At 35.3% G+C, this 7,500-nt stretch overlaps 1 long non-coding RNA gene across 1 annotated transcript in view; it reads right to left on the bottom strand.

Annotated features, from left to right (window-relative positions):
- Nucleotides 1-6,621, bottom strand: part of LOC144959389 (uncharacterized) — a 39,865-nt gene extending 33,244 nt beyond the window's left edge. Inside the window, exon 1 of the long non-coding RNA XR_013642618.1 lies at nt 3,749-6,621. This is a non-coding gene — a long non-coding RNA (uncharacterized LOC144959389). The remainder of the gene's footprint in view (nt 1-3,748) is intronic.
- Between the last annotated feature and the right edge of the window lie 879 nt (nt 6,622-7,500).

Here is a 7,500-nt window from a genome sequence, read left to right as displayed (position 1 = left end):
GATAAAAGAGAAAAACCTTACAAGGATCGGTGTCATATGTTAACCAGTTAACCGCCGAACTCTGGACAGACACGTATTTTAAAATTTAGCCAGAAATCTCGTCCTTCAAAAATCGATCTATTTTAACGACCCTAATATATAATCTTGGCAAAAACTCTCAAACCTGGGACTTCGCCGAAGTTTCCCTTGATATTCCAGGTTTGAGAGTTTTTGCCAAGGTGAGGGTCGTTTAAATCGATCGATATTTCAGGATCATGTTTTCTGGCCAAATTTATTAATAAGTGTATTTTTTTCCAGAATTTGGCAGTGAAATGGTTAATATATTAATATAATACTTGTAAATAGATATGGAAGGCAGCCAAGTCGTAGGGAAAGGAGTTGGGGGGGGGGGGGAAAATCGAATGCAAGTGAGAGAGGGGGGGGGGAGACTGTATGGAGTGGATGTATGGAGGGGAAAAAAGAGAGAATCAGAGAGAGAGAGAGAGAGAGAGAGAGAGAGAGAGAGAGAGAGAGAAAGAGATAATGAGAGAGTGTGTGAGAGAGAGAGGGAGAGAGAGAAAGAGAGAGAAACAGATAAAGAGATAGGGTGAAAGAAAGAAAGAGAGAGAGAGAGAGAGAGAGAGAGAGAGAGAGAGAGAGAGAGAGAGAGAGAGAGAGAGAGAGAGAGAGAGAGAGAATGAGAATCGGGTAAAAGAAAAATAGATAGTCTGAATGTAAAGAAAGGAAAACTAAAACTGAGGGAATAAATGAATGAATGAATGAATGAATGAATGAATAGGAAAATAATGAATTAATGAAGGAAGGAATTAGTGGATGGAGGAACGGAGGAAGGAAGGAATGGAGGAATGAATGAATTAAGAAGGAATTAACGGACTGAACGAATGAGTGAATGAATGAATGACGTAAACAAATCACAACGGAAAATGGCCAAATTTATAGATAGTATGCGCTTGGCTAAGAATCTCACAACATTGCCATCCGAAAGTATAACGGACCAACACACAAAACTGTGTGTAACCATGAACGTTTATAGTCAGGTTAATACAGTTTAGTGAGAACTACTCATAAACGCGGATGGCAAAAAAAAAAAAAAAAAAAGAACTCAGTGAGGTCACCTTCGAACTATGTATAATCATGATTGAATCGCACGCCAATGAATGCATCGTTGACAAAAGGAAAAGAACAAGAAATTGCGAATCAAGCACAGCGACCACCGACCCTCAAGACAAACCCGCCCAAATCACGAGTTACATTCACACACCCGTGTGTCCATGATCAAGACACAATCTCGGCGATAACACAACACATCTCAATGTTGTACCGTAATCTATAAAAAAAAAAAAAAAAAAAAAAAAATAAAAATAAAGATATCGACAAGTATTTAAATTTTTAGGCCAGAAAACTCGTCCTTCAAATATTATATCATTAAAATGGCACTCATCTTGGCAAAAAAAAAAAAAAATAAATAAAAAAAAAACTCTCAAACCTGTGAGTTTACTAACAACTTCGGAAGTCCCAGGTTTGAGAGGATTGTTTTGTTTTGTTTTGTTTTTGTTTGCCGAGGTGACGGTCATTTTCATCGCTCAATATTCGAAGGACAAGTTGTCTGGACAAAATCAGAAACACGCGTTTTGTTTTTGTTCTGTTTTGTTTTTGTTTTTGTTTTTGTTTCTCCAGAGAATGTCAGTGTTGCGACTGTGTGCTATTGTCTCATGGTCGTGACGTCACTGCTTTGCCCGAACTCGTTCAGAAATCGGATAAAGAGAACAAAATAAATAAATGGCCGTTTTACACGAGGGTGTGTGTGTGTGTGTGTGTGTGTGTGTGTGTATGTTTGTGTATGTTTGTGTTTGTGTGTATGTGTATGTGTGTGTGGCCACATTGACTGGGACTGCTTAGATTAAATGAGACCAAATTTAATGAAGGACAAACAAATTGATTACAGTTTGCGCTGTGCTCTGGTAATTGATTTTTCTTGGTATTTTAGGATTTTTGTTGGGTTGTTTGGTTGCTTGTTTTCTAATTGTCTTTTGTTTGTTTTTTGTTTTTTGTTTTTTCTTTTTGTATTTTTTTTGTTTTGTATTTTTTTTTTTTTGGGAGGGAGGGAGTTAAATATTGGTTTGTTGTTTGTTTTTTGTTTTTGTTATTTTCTTCATGGGGGGGGGGGGGGGGGGGGGGGCGGAGTAGCTTTTGTTTTTTTGTTGTTGTTGTTATATTTGGGATAGGGGTGGACTTATTTTTTAATAGAATGAAAGAGGGGTAGAGTGTGTGAAAGAGAGGGGGGGGGGAGAGAAAGAGGAAGAGAGAGAGGGGAAGAGAGAGAGAGAGAGAGAGAGAGAGAGAGAGAGAGAGAGAGAGAGAGAGAGAGAGAGAGAGAGAGAGAACAATATGTTCAAAATCTTTTCGAGTCGTATGTTTTGTTCAAATGTGTGCCAATGTGTGCAGATAACACGTACATACGTAGCTACGAAAATCTGATTGGGGGTAAATAATGGACCATAAAATGTTGGCCTATTTCATTCCCTATCAATGCTTCGTGTCACACAAATGGAATATGTCTACATTATCTGAGTATATAAACCATATCATGTGATTTTTACTCTATAATCAGCCTCACGCCCCAGATACGGGCAAGAAGGAGCCACAATCATATTTCTTATTACCTTCTTGTCATTTCGTTTGTTTTGTTTGTTTGTTGTTGTTTTGTTTGTTTGTTTTTGTTTGTTTGTTTGTTTGTTTGTTGGTTGGTTTTGTTTTTGTTTTTTTTGTTTTTTGTAATTTTTTTTTTTGTTTTTTTTTTAATTTTTTTTTGTTTTTTTTTTTTTCTTTAAGGAGGCAGAGAAGAGGGTGGGGGTAGATACAGGGGGAAAGGGGGGGGGGGAGTATATTTCAATCTAATATGGGTATTCCACTCGTAATTTGATATTTTATTTATTTTTCAATACATTTATTCATTTATTTATCAACTATCTAGTCCATTCAATAAGTCAACTATTTCTATTTATTCATTTATTCACTTGTCTGTCTTTTTCTTTATCAATTTATTTAATTATCTATTTATTTTTTTATTCGTTTATTCTTTATGATGTCATTAATTTTGACTTTTATTTTCCTGACAAGTGAAAACACGCATAAAGTAGGGCCTACTTAAATTTATGTATTGGGGGCATTGTCATTTATGATGATGATGATGATGATGATGATGATGATGATGATGATGATGATGATGATGATGATGATGATGATGATGATGATGAAAGAATGTGTAGAAAACTATTCGTCTTTATACAACCATAGGTATCATTTGGGATTGAAAGTGGAGGGGGAAGGCGAGGGAAGCGGTTATTGTTATAATAAAATATTTAATGAATTGATTGAAACTATCGATGAGTGGGTCAATGATATAGTCAAGCAACATTCTGCGTGGTAAATGAATGAATGGTAAAATGATCGAAAAGTTTTATTTTTATAATTGTCCGACTCATAGTTGGATAGATAAATAGATATATAGATAGATAAATAGATAGGTAGGTAGGTAAGTAAGTGGGTAGGTAGGTAGGTAGGTAGGTAGGTAGATAGATAGATAGATAGATAGATAAATGAATAGACATGCATACAGACAAATAGATAAATAAACAGACAGACAGATAAAGATACAGATAGACAGACAAGCAGATAGACAGAATGGTAGATTGATAGATAAATTAATCAACCAAACAGTATTACACACTTATGTGAAATCACTTACTTCAGCATATTTCTCCTGGCTGCCGTCAAAAACACTGTCCTGCCAAGATCCTATAACATGGTTCAAGTTGTTGTATTTTAACGGGGGGTTTTTGTTGTTTTTTTTTCTTGTTTTTTTTTTTTTTTTTTTTTTTTTTTTTTTTTTTTTTTTTTTCTTTGTTTGTTTGTTTGTTTTTTTTTTTGGTCTGAAAATCTCATATTTCTGCTGATCAAAATGGCGCCCATCTAATCAAAAATGATGTTAAGCCTGGCATTTCAAACAAGTCCTAAAAAATCTCAGAGGGTTGAATGTTCAACAACAACAAAAATAACCTAGATATTAGATCTCTAGACTTACATAATACACAGAACAAAATGAATTTATGCTTGCCGTAATGATTAAAAAAAAGTAATGATCAGTCGCTTTCTATCTAGTTCACACCAGTGTTGAACACGCAATGAATGAACATGTCCAAAGTAGGCCTGTCTATCTATCTGACGTTTTCACACGATTTTGTTGTGTCATTCAGGTCTTCTTGTTTGGTCTTGTATTTATGAAAATGTCACTGTACTAGAAATACACGTATTTAAAATTCTGGTAGGAAATCTTGTCCTTCAAATAATATGGATCCATTAAAATGACTTTCGTTTCGGGGCTAAATCTCTCAAACCTGAGACTTCATTAAGTTTGTGATCTGTAGCTACGTCATTTTTATAACCAAGTTTATGGATTGTACCTACCCTATAAAATATCACCACAGTTTCCCGTTAACAATTTCACCACAATAGCTCCAACGCTAAGAGCAAATCGTAAAAATGCATAAAATCTTCACGAACAATCCATTAATTGAATGAATGAATGAATGTCTGGTTTATGAATGATGAATGATGAATTCCAACAAAGTCCAGACCTCTACGGGTTGTTGTAACGGTCGTATATTTGCTGTTGTCAATGGTAGCATGGACCACCTTTGATTGTGGTGTAGTCCACACAATGTATATATAAGTCTATTCTCATAACAAGTCAGGGCGTGTTTTTTATAGACAGGAATTTAACATTTCAATTTGGCCTGTGTATCTGGTTGTATTAAGTAACAATTTTAAGTGATTCTTTTAAAAATGTGAAACATTGTAAGAATTTACGAATAATTTCAAGATGAAAAGTTGTACTTAATGTTTAAATTTTTACTTTCTTATCAATCAAAGTCGTTTTATTTCATCGTGTGTCTAAACGTGTCGCCTATAATTATTATAATAGATTAGAGCTACACGCGAATGCCTGTCGTTTATAATGAAAGAATAAGCATGGTGTATATATATATAACACACATACGTCGGTAGGTGTTCGTATGAATTAAGATAATGCCAAATGATTTTGTGACGAAGCCAAACAGCCCGTGGCTTGACTTGTGTATCGATATTGCAATAGGAACAAGACAAGTTTTGGCACGCTTGAAAGCTTTGCCGGGTAGATAGTTGATTCAATCTATACGTGTCGGTGTGTCGTTATGCCGGTCGCTCTGCTGCTATCGCGAATAGCCCTTGGTTGTCGCCCTTGTTGCCTGACTACGTGAGACGCGGAAACAACACAGTGTGATTTCGTTGTAAAATGAATGGAGAGAGAGAGAGAGAGAGAGAGAGAGAGAGAGAGAGAGAGAGAGAGAGAGAGAGAGAGAGAGAGAGAGAGAGAGAGAGAGATTACATTCTAATTCAGCAACTCAGCGGTTCTTAGTATTATAAAAAAGGCAATAAATGTTGATAATAAGAAAGGATCGGTTCCTTTTAAACGCCTTATCAATTATAAGTATCTGTCTATACCTGATAGAGATCCATATTACACAATGCATGTGGTGTACACACATGACGTCACTAGAACCAGTGAGGGATAAGGTCTGTACGTGTAATGACAGGGCGGGAGGGCATTTAATTTTCATACTAGGCTACACAATACAAATCAATGGGTTGGGTGGTTTAGCGGGAAGGCACTAAAATAGACGTGTTTGATCTAATGCAACAGTTAAGGCGCTAATTTTTTGAGTAATCGCCGACAATTTGTTATCAATATAACCTTTTCTACTCAATTCTCTCTCTCTCTCTCTCTCTCTCTCTCTCTCCCTCTCTCTCTCTCTCTCTCTCTCTCTCTCTCTCTTACTCTCTCTCTCTCTCTCGTAAATATCTAATTTTTAAATTGAGCATTTATATAGTGCAATATCCACTTAACGTACTCACAGCGCTTTGCAATGGGTCCTTGGCCAACAGCAACACTTAACATGTAGGACGAGACATGACGCCTGTTAGGGAATATTACAATCTTTTCCGGACAGAGACAATGCTGTTAACGCCAGGTACTCATTTTACACACGAGTATGGTGAGAGAATGTGAGTAAAGTGCCTTTTCCAAGGGCTCAACTATGCACCGAGCGAGTCTCGAACCCAGGACCTTCCGGTCCAAAAGCGAGTGGCAAACCACGTTTTAGACAGCCATTTTGGTGAGTAATTCTCACTTATTCATATCAATCGGGCAATGTTACACATAGTTGTGTGTGTTAGTGCATTTTATCTCGCTGGTGGATATTGTGAGTATTTTACCAAAACGCATAGCATTCATAGTGACCCATACATAGACAGTGCCAAAGATTCCCCTTGCCTTGTCGATGATGGCCGAGTTGGACAAGACAATGATTCATGTCACCGTTTACTTATTTGCAGGTCTGATAACCCAATTTGTTATAGGCTCATTGTTGTCATGGAAATACTCTCAAACCGACGGAAAATATTGTCTATTACAACAATGTCAAACCAGGCTCACAATTCCGTTCGGTAATTGTTAGATCTGTAAATATGCAAATACCTACATGATACGTGTTGCTGTTGGTCAGGAACCCATTGTAAAGCGATTTGAGCACGTTTAGTGGATATAACGCTATATATATATATATATATATATATATATATATATATATATATTATATATATTTTATATATATTATATATATAAGCTCACATTTTATTTTTTTATTTTTTATTTTATTTTATTTTATTTTTTTTTTTTGGTTTGTTTAATTTTTTATTTGGGGGGGGGGGGGGGGTTTGTTTGTTTGTTTGTTTTTGTTTTTGTTTTTTGAATATGTGCTCAAGCAGGGCCCGAATCTGCCCTATTTGTTTCTGTCTGTGTAAATATATCATTTTCATAAATCATCCCTATCAACTCAGGTGTGAATAATTATTTGACTATAGACAGTTATTCAAATTAAAAGACCAGTACAAATGTTTTCTCTGGAGGCCAAGTTAACTTGCGAAGGCCAATCTAAAAAATATTTCGCTATTGTTCTCTTCTTTTTTTTTTTCTAATCACAAGACTTTTCTTCAACTTTAAAGGAAACTATTAATGTTATTTATTTTTTTCAGTATTCTTTCAACAGTTCCCAGTGACTTAGAATCGTACAAAATAAAATGTTGTTCTCTACAATTAGAGGGTTAAGGAACCTTTTTTTGTTAATGTTAAAGCAATGTTACTGAAGTGACATGTAAAATACAGGGGCAAATTCCATCTTTTCATTAAAAAAGTTGTTTTTTGTTTTTCAAAAGATTGACCACAATGTCCCTATCGATGCTGAATTAAATTATCATTAATATGATAACTCTGTTGCAACTTTATCTATTCAGATACAAAACTGAAAATGCTTAAGTTTAACATAATCTTCTTATTTTTGTTGTTGGTGATGGTGATGGTTAAACAAAAGTTGAGCTTTCATATAGTATAATTATAATGTC

The sequence above is a fragment of the Berghia stephanieae genome, chromosome 14, assembly GCF_034508935.2.
Source record: "Berghia stephanieae isolate SIO BIC M18660-M18661 chromosome 14, UCSD_Bste_1.3, whole genome shotgun sequence".
Lineage (NCBI taxonomy): Eukaryota > Metazoa > Mollusca > Gastropoda > Nudibranchia > Aeolidiidae > Berghia > Berghia stephanieae.
This window is presented reverse-complemented; position numbering and strand designations above follow the sequence as displayed.